Source organism: Pinus tabuliformis, chromosome 7 (genome assembly GCF_031772625.1).
Source record: "Pinus tabuliformis cultivar Carrire ecotype Pingquan chromosome 7, CPIR1, whole genome shotgun sequence".
NCBI lineage: Eukaryota > Viridiplantae > Streptophyta > Pinopsida > Pinales > Pinaceae > Pinus > Pinus tabuliformis.
Window position 1 is genome coordinate 79,635,899 of NC_142293.1, and position 13,179 is coordinate 79,649,077.

The following is a 13,179-nucleotide window of genomic DNA, read 5'->3' on the forward strand; positions in this document are numbered from 1 at the left end:
TATTTCTTGATAGAAGAATTTGATATCTTCTTGACTCCATTGCTGAAAGATTGTTTCAATGCTTTCTTGTTCATCTTCATAAACTTCCATGTCCTTTTTTGCATCTTTTTCTTCATCTTCTCTTTTAGTTGGACTGCAATCATGTTTATCTACACACTCAAAATCAATGTTAAAAACATCTTCATTATGCTATGCAGTGAGCATTTTCTGCTCTTCCTTCTTTTCCACTTATTTACCAACATCTGCTACTGCAAACATGTTTTCTTCCACTTAGCTTCGAGAAACAAGTGGAATTATCTCACCAAATAACAACATATCAATAAGAGCTTATTGTTTTATCATGTGCAACCACTCATCATTAGTTAATTGTTCTTCATCAAAGTTAACATCAATATAATTTTCATCAAATTCATCAACTACTGTTGAATTCGCTAATTCACATCTCACTTTGTTTTCGTCATCCACATGTGTCGTTTCACAGTGGGATTCACAATCATATTCACCATCCATGTTATAGTGGAGTTCTTGAGCATGTATATGCTCTTGCTCTGCTTTACACACATAGGCTTCAACTTCTCTCTCTGCAATATTTTATGCAATAATGTTTGCAGTAGATCCATGCTACATCAATCAACCTCGATCTCTTCTCTGTCTTTTGCTAGACTTCTCAGTTTCTTGTTTGCGGCTTAAATCTCTCTAAACATGGCAACGATATTTTCCTCTTCTTAATTATTGACCTCGAAAAAATATAACCTTTGATATGCATCGTGTAAAACAAATCTTCACAAATACACCAAAAAAAACTTTCCATTTCAAATAAAATAAAACTTTAATAAAACCATTTTTTCTCTTTTTCTTTTTTACCTTTTAATAAAATTCAACCTCAATGGTCTTATCAATAACTTTTCCCACATATCTTTTTTAAAAATTATCTCCTTTCAAATACAAACAAAAAGCTTTATAGTTCAATGTTCCAAAAAGAACTCACATACAATGATGATTTTAACAAGCTACATAGTATTATTAAATTAAAGTAAAAGACTATGAAGATTTGGAACAATGGAAATCTATATAAGTGCATGCAATGATGATTTTAACAAGCTACATAGATTAGTTTAAATATCATTAAATTAAAGTAAAAGACTATGAAGATTTGGTAAAATGGAAGTCTATATAAGTGCATGCAGAAATCATAAAACCATAACTAGAAGAAAAAAAAAGAAGAAGGTAAAATTGGAAAACAAGAGACTAAGGAAACGGGGTCTACTTTTAATTATATAGAGTTAAGTTATGCAATTTGTAAATTCTAAAGTTTTTGATAACATACTGTTAATTATTTTTCCTTCCTTTATTAACATACCCCATTTTATAATTTTTCTTTTAAATACAAACATGCATTTGTATATAATAACCAAAAAGGACTATTCAAATGTTAGTTTATGATAGGTTTTCCCACTATGAAAAAAAGAGAGGAGAAAACTTCACATAAACCAATGTGGATTTGGAATTCGTAGATGTTTAACCTAAATTTTTAGATAGATAGTTTGTATAAGACTTTACATATTATAAACTTGAATTAGTTTACCAAGTTAACAGGATACATTTTATTCAGATTCCATACAAATTGGATCAAATATGCGAATTGTTACAAGGATATAGAGTTGGTTAATTTTTTTTTATTTTTTTCCTTTTTGGACAATATTATGGCTCTTTTTTTAGTGGAACAAATGGTATTGCAAGTATTTTTAATAATAATAAAATGTTCAATGCTTTTTATTGACTAATTCTTTGTAGAGAGGTATGTTATACTCGAGGTTTTTTTTTTGGACTTTATTTAATTATATTAAAAATTTGAATAAAATGATATTTGGTATTTGAATTGTAATAATTTATTTCAATTATTTTATTTAAAAATTTAATTAGAAATTAGAAAATTTATAAGTTTAAGTGAGTCACTTTAGATAATTGTTCTAACCATATTTTTTTATTAAAATGGAACTATTGTACTTAAAAGCTAATTCTAATGACAAAACCATTAAACTACTCCCTTTGACATTCACTTTTATGTTTACAATACAATTTCAATGATAGCACATTGTGATTATTGGATTAAAGGCTATGTAAGATTAAGAGAACAGACCAATTGGATATTAATAGTGAGTTGGATTAAGAGAACAAACCAATTGGATATTAATAGTGAGTTGGGTTAAGACACTAGTGATAAATGACAATAATACCCTAATGTACCAGAACCCAACCCACTCTTGTCCCTCAACAAACCCTAATGTAATCCAATATTGTGGTATTGAGAATTTAAAGGGAAGTAGTTAGATTTAGATTTAGATTTTTTATAATTTTAATAATTTTAATCTAACTGTTTTATGTTCTTTGTTTTGTAAGATAAACAGAGAAATACAATTTTTGGAAAATTCTAAACCTGTATATAGTTTTGAATGTATAAATAAATCTAGTGGATAAAAAAATTCACAAATTTCACAACTCAGATTTACAATTCTTACAAATTCCAAAGTGAAAAATAAAAATAAAAACCAAAACCTTGCAATGTTTAGACATTTTTTTTTTAATTTTCTTTTTATAATTTGTAAACTTTGAATCTTAAACAATAACTCACAGATGTGATTTCATTTTTTCCCAAAACACTCCACTTATATATTTATTAATTTTTTTAATAATAATAACAAGAACAATGGTAATTTTTAATTTAATTAATTTTATGTTTTTATTTTTTGTTTTTAATAACATGAAATATATTGTGAAATAAATTAATTTACTAATTATTTAATTTATAAAGATAAATTAATTATTTTTATTTTAAATAAAAACATATATATGAAAAATAAAAATTATAACCTTTACATTACAACTTTCTTTTAAGTACCATGATAAAAAAATTATAACTATTTTTTAGTTTTGAAATGTTTTGTAAATATCAATTATGTAGTTTTATAGGAATCAAAATGTTTTGTAAATATCAATTATGTGAAGGAAGACAATTGATAAATAAAAATATAATAAATTTTTCACCACATTTGAAAGTGTTCCAAAAACTAAAGTAAAAAGAGTAACTTTTTTTATTAAAATGTTATATTTTAACAATCGCTGCATGAAATAAAATTGGGAAGGATCACCACTTTGCAACTGTATTTTACAACTTTACAAAGCTTGTATTTTCACAAGTCCCATCAGACTTGTAATAATTCAGTTACGGTTGTCCACCATCTAGAAATGTAATTTTGAGAGTGTAGGTCGAAAATTGAGAGCTACTTTGTGTGGGTTGAATAAGACACAAAAATATTTTTATTGATATAGAATCTCATTGGTGCAATAAGAGTATCTTAAAAGAAGGTGTTAAAGGAATTGAAATAATGGAAATGAATTAATGAATTAATGGCAATATGTAGAACTAAAGATTTGATGATGCAATCAACCAAAAATTATGTACACATGTAATCATTGCGGAATAAAAAGTGAACCAATCATATTCAAAATAAATATACTAAAACATTATTAAAAAATAATAAAAATAAATTTCTAATATAAACTATGGAAAAATTTGCAATTTTTTATGATCCACACAAACTAATTATTAATTATTAATAATAAAAAAATTGAACACATTATATCTTGCCCAGAGACCAGTATAATAATGCAATTATCTTTAAAAATATACCTTTCAAGCCTTCGCTTTAACCATATATACCTTTCACGCCTTCACTAAATCGGCGGGTTAGTGGCTACTTGGACAACTTTGCTAACAATGACTTACAACTCCCATCGATGAGCTACCACAACTCTCTAAACAACTCTTTCTTGACGAGGGGCACTTTTATTTCGATATTATAAATTGATTATTTATTAATATCAAATTTTATAATAATATTATGTAAAAATAAGAAATTTATATAATATAATTTGTTAGAGTTTGATTTATTAAGGATAAATATGGTAATAATTCAAATTAAAATATTTTATTTCATCATAATTTAATATTATTAATTTTCATAATAAGAATATTTAAATTGTTTAATATTTAGTTAGAAATTCGTTGTTATGTAATAATTTCACATTTTATTATAATATTATAAATTGATTATTTAATAATATCAATTTTTATAATAATATTATCTAAAAATAATTAATTTATATAATATAATTGGTTAGAGTTTGACTTAGTTAAGGTAAATTTGATTAAAGACTTAGTTAGGAATAATTCAGATTAAAATATTTTAATTTCATTATAATTTAATATTATTAATTTCTATAATAAGAATATTATCAATATGACCATAATTTGTTAGAGGAAAACTTATCTCCTTTAAATAGGAGGATGGTTGAGATAATTTTAAAGGTTTACTAGATAAATATTAAAAAGTTAGGATTAGTTAAGTTAACCATTTTGATCAGAAATATACTTATCATCCTAAACAAATGAAGTTAAAGAAAATTAATACAGATAAAAGGGGATAAAGCCAGAAGAGGAAAAGGAGAAAAGAGAGGGAAAGGAGAAAAAGTCACGAGGAGAGAGCCGAAATCCAACTTTTACTTAATTTCCAGCCATCCTTATTAAGGTTTCTGGCATACTAGTCAATTTCTATTCTACCAACACAATTTTTTTATAAAATGTTTGTATGAATGAATAATTGAAGCCAATATATTCACCTAGGATTTTTAGTTTTTGTCCTCAAACAGCCTTTTCTATTACTCTCCACCACTCAATTTTCATGGAATGCATGTATGAACAACTGAAGCCAATATATTCACCTAAGAGTTTTTAGTTTTGGTCCTCAAACAACCGTTTCTATTAGTCTCCACCACTCCATGTTCCTTCATCAGCTCTTTGGCTTGCCAACCCCTCTATTAAATTCTTCCCAACCTCTTTGGCATGCCAACCCCTCTATTAAATTCTTCCCAACCTAGGTTGGAGCAACACGTAAGCAAAACCACACCCATACAGCTTAAGCATGACCTCTATAATCAACTCATCATAAACTATGGATACTTACAAATTTAACCCTACTTCAATATTTTACATTAAAAGACCATCGAGCTAACGTGCATCCACGTTCCATGCTCCAATAGATGACGTCATGAGGATCACATACTTGCACATGAATGAATGTTTGACCAATATGCCACATCATCATCATAGGGTTGAAAACAAATCATTTCATCGCATATCGCTTTATGTTGACACGGAAGACGTGGCAGGTATTGTCAAACGTGTCCATCATAATAATTTAACCAAGAGACCAACGCCGATTTGTGGACCATTTCATGGACAAGTGGACATAACTTTTCTGTCTCCAAACGTCGTGAAAAAAAAAAGGGTGTTTTATCAAAATCCTTTGGCTTGGGTTTATTTATTTACAATCTTATTTATGGACACAAGGAGATCCAAAGGATTTGGAGTGTAGCAAAAACCTAAGGCTGCTCAACCTCTTTAATAGTTGTTGGACAAGTGTCATTATTCCACAAGTGTCAATAGTTGTTGGTGCATATATAAAAAGGTGTTTTATCAAAATCCTTTAGCTTGGGTATATTTATTTATATTCTTATTTATGGACACGAGGAGATCCAATGGATTTTGGAGTGTAGCAAAAACCTAAGCCTAGTCAACCTCTTCAATAGTTGTTGGACAACTGTTACTATGATAAGTGTCATTATTAGACAAGTGTCAATAGTTGATGTACAAGTGGCACTATTGGACAAGTGTCAATAATTGTTGGACAAGTTCTTATTTAATATGACATGAAGGGACAAGTGTCACTATGGTCTCTTCACAAGTTGATGATAAATATAATCTTCATAGAAAGTGAGGTAATGATGAATCAGCTAATTATTTTTCTATATTATGGTCTCTTGAGCTAATTATGGGTTGGGTTTATTTATTTATATTCTTATTTATGGACACGAGGAGATCCAATGGATTTTGGAGTGTAGCAAAAACCTAAGCCTGCTCAACCTCTTCAATAGTTGTTGGACAAGTGTCACTATTGGACAAGTGTCAATAGTTGTTATTTAATATGACATGAAGGGATTATGGTCTCTTCACAAGTTGATGATAAATCTAATCTCCATAGAAAGTGAGGTAATGATGAATCGACTAATTATTTTGTCATTTCAACAAGCGAGGTGACACTGAATCAACTAGCTAGTTTATTCAACGAGTGGGAAAGTTGAAGGAAGGGATATCTCAAGGTCATTGTGATTATTTTATAAAGTGGGCAATCAACATTTACTATGAAAATTTTATAATAATTATTTTATACGTTAAGAATTTAGATTATAAACTTGATTCATCATCAAAATAAAAAATATTATCATAAATACCTTTGTTACAAAAGAATCGACATATTTAATATTTTTAAAAATAAAAAAATTCTTATTAGAAAATGTACCAAATGACTATATAATAAACCAAATAATAATATTGAAAGCTTCATTATTTTGCCATCGTGTCCATCACCATGTCATATCACCTTACTCGCATGTTTCACCTTCAATGTTGTTGCGGTCAAAAAGTTAAAATAAATAAATAATTAATTATAAATGATATGGATAAGAATCAAAGATGACGGAGCAAGAACAATCATTATAAATAAATAATATGGATAAGAATAAATATGACCAGCTGTCCCGCTTGTTTGTATCTCATTGTGGGCGCCCATATACAAGTAAGTCTCATTGTATCTCATTTTTTTTTTTAAGTTTTATAAATGATATATAAATTAGATTTAAATTTCAACCATTTGTCGGGATGTTTTGGAGGGATCAAATATGAGATAAGAAGACAAGTCCACGTGGCAAGTAAATTAAGGGAAGACGTTGCAACTTTCCTTCCTCTGGGTCTCTTTTTGAAAGACAAAGTATATCATTCTAAAAAGGGTGATCCCATTTTCAGATCTGTCAAATTATCCAATTAATTTATTCAACTTTAAACTTCATTTATGTTTAGTTAATCACATCCCAATCATACTAAAAAGAAGATACATATATGGATAATTGAATTTTTTATTAAAATAAAAATTAATATATATATATATATATAAACATAATTTTATATTTAAATTTAAAAAATAAAATAAACATAATTATAATAATTACTATAATGTATTGAAGAAATATATACAATCATTACTTTATATTTTAATAAATTAAATAATTAGTTAAAATAAATATGATTTTACATGTTAAATGCATGTTTATATATTAATATAGATTTATTTTAATTTCGAGTGAGAGGATCAAATTTTTAGAGGTGCAAACATTTCTTCAAGTTCTACACTCAAAAAAGAGGTTTAAAGGCTGGACTTGAGGAAAGATTTGCATCTGCATCTGGGTAGATTTGATCCCTCTCAACACTTGATAGATCCAAAGTTAAGATGAATTTACACTGGTTTACATAATAGATAATTATATAAAAATATAGCATAAATATTTAGACAAAGAATTTTCTTTTATTTACTCAAGCCATTTTCAAAATATAATTTAAAAAGAAAAAGAAAAATAAAGAGAAAATAACCCCTGTTTTTATTTTTAAATTAAAAAATTATAACATCAAAATTATCCCTAATTTTTTAAAAAACTTTGTCTATAAACTCCGATACAAAAATAATAGCCACATGTGAAATTGACAACTCAAGGTCCTAATCCCTAAATTACTTCATGAATCTTCTATGTGTATATATAGCTCTCACAAAATAGGATTCAAATCTCAAATTTCACAAGCAAATTGATGGGTCGTTCCTATAAAATATTCTCATGCTCAAGAACAACAATAATTATACAAAACACTATACAAAAAAATATGTATTTTTGGTTTAAGAATTTTCTTTTATCTACACAAACCATTCACAAAATATTTAAAATATAGTTAAAAAAAATAAAAACAAAGAGAAAATAACTCTTATTTTTTATTTGTTTTTAAATTAAGAAATTAATATAATGAAAAAAATTTATCAATTTTTTTTTTCATGGTGTTGTGCAAGGGAAGGCGTACCTTTACCAATAATAGCCACTTGTGAGATTGACAACTCAAGATCTTTAACAATAATAGCCACTTGTGAGATTGACAACTCAATATCTTAATCCCTAAATGACTTTGTGAACTTTCTGTGTCTATATATAGCTCTCACACAAAAATATTCAAATTTGGCACAAATTGACAATTGGTTATTTTTACATGTGGAGTATCATAAGAAGATGTTAGATCATCTTTGTAATAGTAGTAGCTATAAAAATCTTAGCAATAATCCCCTGAAAAGGATCTCTAGAACAATCGCTCTAGCTATTAAGTCTAGTAACACTGTGGGGTCCTTTTGCCATAAGCTTATTGAGAGTAGCCCCATCACGCCGAGGATCTATGGGCTTCCAAAGATCCATAAAGATGCCCCCCCCCTTAGACCCATTGTCAATACCATAGGAGGGCCTACCTACCTCCTAGCCAAATACCTTGCCTTGAAGCTTAAACCCCTAGTTGGCCTCACTGACTCATTCATTAAAGACTCTTCTTCATTTGAAGATTAGTTAAAGGGCATAAAGTTTGACCCTAGGGACATTCTTTTGAGTTTTGATGTGGTATCCCTTTACACTTGCATCCCTATTAAGGAGGCCATTGAGGTCATCAACCGCCTCACCGACCCTGATACCGCTCGATTGGTTGAGATTTTTCTTACTTTCACTTTTTTCTGTTTTGAAGGGGATAGAATCATCTCCAAAACTCATAGAAACAATGGAAGCAAAAGTGCTAAAATATGAGAAAGGAGATGCGATTCATAATCCTGATGGCACAATTATCAGCAACATGATAGGAGCACTTACATCAATGATCTTGGAACATTGGTGCGGCAGTGAAACAAAAATCGCTGATAAAAATGAATTCATTCTGATGAATTTAAAGTGCCACAAAATGTCTCAATATGATGACTTCCACAGAGATTGGATGCAAAGAATATATGAAGTCAAGGACTCAAAGAACCTGTTATGGAAACAGGTATATCTTGCAGCTCATCAACCGCCTCACCGACCCTGATACCGCTCGATTGGTTGAGATTTTTCTTACTTTCACTTTTTTCTGTTTTGAAGGGGATAGAATCATCTCCAAAACTCATAGAAACAATGGAAGCAAAAGTGCTAAAATATGAGAAAGGAGATGCGATTCATAATCCTGATGGCACAATTATCAGCAACATGATAGGAGCACTTACATCAATGATCTTGGAACATTGGTGCGGCAGTGAAACAAAAATCGCTGATAAAAATGAAGTCATTCTGATGAATTTAAAGTGCCACAAAATGTCTCAATATGATGACTTCCACAGAGATTGGATGCAAAGAATATATGAAGTCAAGGACTCAAAGAACCTGTTATGGAAACAGGTATATCTTGCAGCTCTACCATCTAAATTTGTTGATTATATTAAAATGTAGGAAGTCTTTCAATTACCTTTTGAGTCATACATATGGGGAGAGATTTATTCTCTCATTACAAGGACATTGGTCAGTCTATGCACTAGCTCAAAGGTAAATAAGTCTCTGGAAAAGCTTTCCAGACTGCCTGACAGAAAATCCATATGCAGCAAATATGGATTAACATTGGATGATCCTTTGGTAAAGAAAAGGAAGGCTAAGAAAAAAGCCAAAAGAGAGTTTAAAGAAACTTTCTACAAAAACCGAAGAAATTATCCAAAGCCCAAAGGCAGATATTCAAAGTCGAGGCGTGGTCAAGCCTCTGGAACAAAAAGAGGGTATTATAAATATGTTCCCAAAACTCATTATTACAATCCTTCTGATATCCATCTGCATACTCATAAACAAGACAGATGGAATAAAATTACTTGTTGGCTATGTGGGAAAACTGGACATACTTCCTCCCGATGTCCAGAGGGTGAAGAATCAAAACTAAACAGGGGAAAGAAGTCCCAAGTCTTTGCCCAAAGAAACAAACAAGTAAAGCAAGAAGGAAGAAGACCAATTGTGTGTATGAAATGCGGTTCTCATGCTCACCTTACAGAACACTGCCCGAATGTCACAATCAGAGAAATCGCTCAGCAGCACCAAATAAATGAATCTTCTTGCGATTCATTTAGTTCTTCAACTGAAGAAGAACTCCATGCTCAAATAGGGCAATATTCAGACTCTATTTCTTCAGATTGTTTGTGTTCTGATTCTGAAGAATGTGCATGTCATGTCCAATATAATTTTGACTCTGAATATTTCAATGACTCAAGTGAAGAACACAGGGAACAGCGTAAGCCCCAGAAGGAAAAAGGTCCTTATGGCCGCAACGGAAGAAGAAGAGCTAAAAATCCTGTCACAAATCTGTTCCATGGAAGATGGAGAAATGAAAAACCGCCTGATGAAAGCTTTTATGGATCAGCTAAAAGCAAAAGCTTCAAACAGTCCAGGTAAGAAATCTCTCTTTGTTGATGCATAATATGAAAAGAATACAAAATCATTCCAAAGGCATCAGCAGAAGCCTAAAAGAATAAGATCTCTTACTCTAGGAGAAGTTAGCAGAGACATTCATAATCTCAAAACCGAAATTTCTGCACTAAAAGCTCAAGTTACAGAAATTCAGAAAGGAAAACAGATGGCAAAAGAAGACGATGATAATCAGCCATGGCATACTGCTTCTCATAGCAGTAATCAAGAAGTACAAATTGTTGAAGGTATGAAGGATCCAAATTTTGGATTCAGAGACATGAGATTGTTAACCATCTCGTACCAACAGCACCATGTTTAAATATCTGCATAAAAGGGAAAATGTTTCAAATGATTGATCTTATTGATTCTAGAGCAGATATTAACATTTTGAATATGAAAAATATTCCAGCAAAATATTGGGTGACTGCAAAAAGAGAATTGGTAGGATTGGGTAACAAAAAGCTTAGATACGAAGTACCCAAAGCATCTGTTTGTTTTGAAAGCCACTGTATTTATATGAAGTTTGCAGTAGCTGATATTCCAGTAGACTGCATTCTTGGTTATTTCTGTCCCCACCTCAAAAGGGACAAGAAAGAAAATTGAACTTCCATATATCTCCAATCCCATAATTTCTACAATGATACACACTGTACAAGATCTGGATAGAGCCGAAGCTAGACTATCAGAATTAAAGGATCTGAAATGTACGCTGAGAATAGAAGAACAGCTTAAGTTGCCTCAGGTCCAGAAAAAAATTGGAGATTTAAAGAAAATAATAGAAGAAGAATGATGCTCTGAAGAACCTAACGCCTTTTGGCACAAGAAGAAGCACACAGTGGAGCTCCCTTAAAAGGAAGGATACATTGGCAAGCCTTGTAAAATCAAAGCCATCCCGATGAACACAAAGTATCGAGATCTTTGCCAAAAAGAGATTCAGCAGCTCCTCAGTAGAAGACTGATCAGAGAATCCAACAGTCCTTGGAACTGTTACGGGTTCTATGTCAACAAAAGAGTTGAACAGATTAGAGGCATTCCCAGATTAGTCATATACTATAAGCCTCTAAATTCATTCCTGGCTGATGACACCTATCCAATCCCACACAAAGGAGACTTGATCAGAAGGATAGTAGGTGCCAAGATATTTTCTAAGTTCGACGTGAAAGTAGGATTTTGGCAAGTGGCCATTACTGAGAAAGATAAGTTTAAAACTGCCTTCAGCATACCAGCAGGACATTATGAATGGAATGTCATGCCTTTTGGACTCAAGAATGCTCCATAAAAGTTCAAAAGGTAATGGATGACATTTTCAAGCCATATTTTGGTTGGTTAATTGTATATATTGATGATGTATTAATATTTTTTAAGACTATTCAGGAACATTTTAAACATGTAAATATTTTTAAGAATTTAGTTAAGCACAATGGTTTAGTGCTTAGCAAGAAGAAGATAGAGGTATTTCAAACCACTATCAAATTTTTGGGCCATACAATCTGCAATGGGTAGATTTCTCTGCAAAAGCATGCATTGGAGTTTGCAGATAAGTTTCCAGATGTTATCACAGATAAGAACCAACTGCAAAGGTTCTTAGGTTGCCTTAATTACGTCAGCAATTTTTATCAAGACTGCGCCAGTGACAGAAAAATCTTAAATAAGAGGCTGACGAAGAATCCTCCTGAATGGACAGAAGTCCATACAAAAGCAGTCAAAGACATCAAGGCCAAGGTAAAATCCTTGCCCATTCTGTATGTTGCTGATGATCTTGCATACAAAATAGTTGAATCCGATGCAAGTAATATTGGATGGGGTGGTATTCTAAAGCAAAAGGTTGGAAAAGAAGAGCAAGTTGTTCAATTTGCCTCAGGAGTATGGAATCCAGCCGAACTGAACTACTCCATGATAGAGAAAGAAGTCAAGGCAGCATGGAACTGCATTAGTAAGTTTGAAGTTTATCTTATTAATAAACCTTTTCTTCTAAGAACTGATGCATCTGCTCTGCAGAAGGTGTTAACAAAAGACATCAAGAAGGCCGGAGAAGCCAAGTTTGCCAGATGGCAGGCTTTATTTGCAAACTTTGACTTTCAGGTAGAGCACATCAAAGGAAAAGACAATAATTTGCCTGATTTTCTTAGCAGAGAATACATTGAAACAAAAGATCATGTCATGATGATCATCACAGAATGGGACCAGCACCAGAAACAAGAAGTCTTGAGAACCGTGCCTGATGACCAAGACTGGGAAACCTACAAAAGAAACTGGAAACCCACGTGGCAGCTCCGAAATACGAAGGTGCTAGACGCCAATTTGCAGCCACACACTGACCTCCAACACTTTGTTCCAGAAAGAAAAGTATACCCTAAAGGAGGAAAGTGGATTCATGATATGATATATGATAAAGCAAGACGGGATGGTGACCTTGCAAGACAGGCTTTGGAACAAAATTTTCACGACATTGCCACTATTTGGTTCCATGGTGGACGCAACACAGGAATGTATGAAAGGTATGTCTGTATATATAGGACAATAGATCTCTTAAATGAACCAGGCCATGCTAGAACCCAGCCAACTACCAGATGGCCAAGAAATGATCCCAAGATCATATTTCTAGATACAGTGTATAACTTTGCAGACTACAAACAGCTCTGGTGGGAATTTCTCAACCTCGACAATAAGATCGAAACCTACTACACCAGACTCAAGTTCAATGCCATCGGTCATTTTCAAGGATATCAGTAA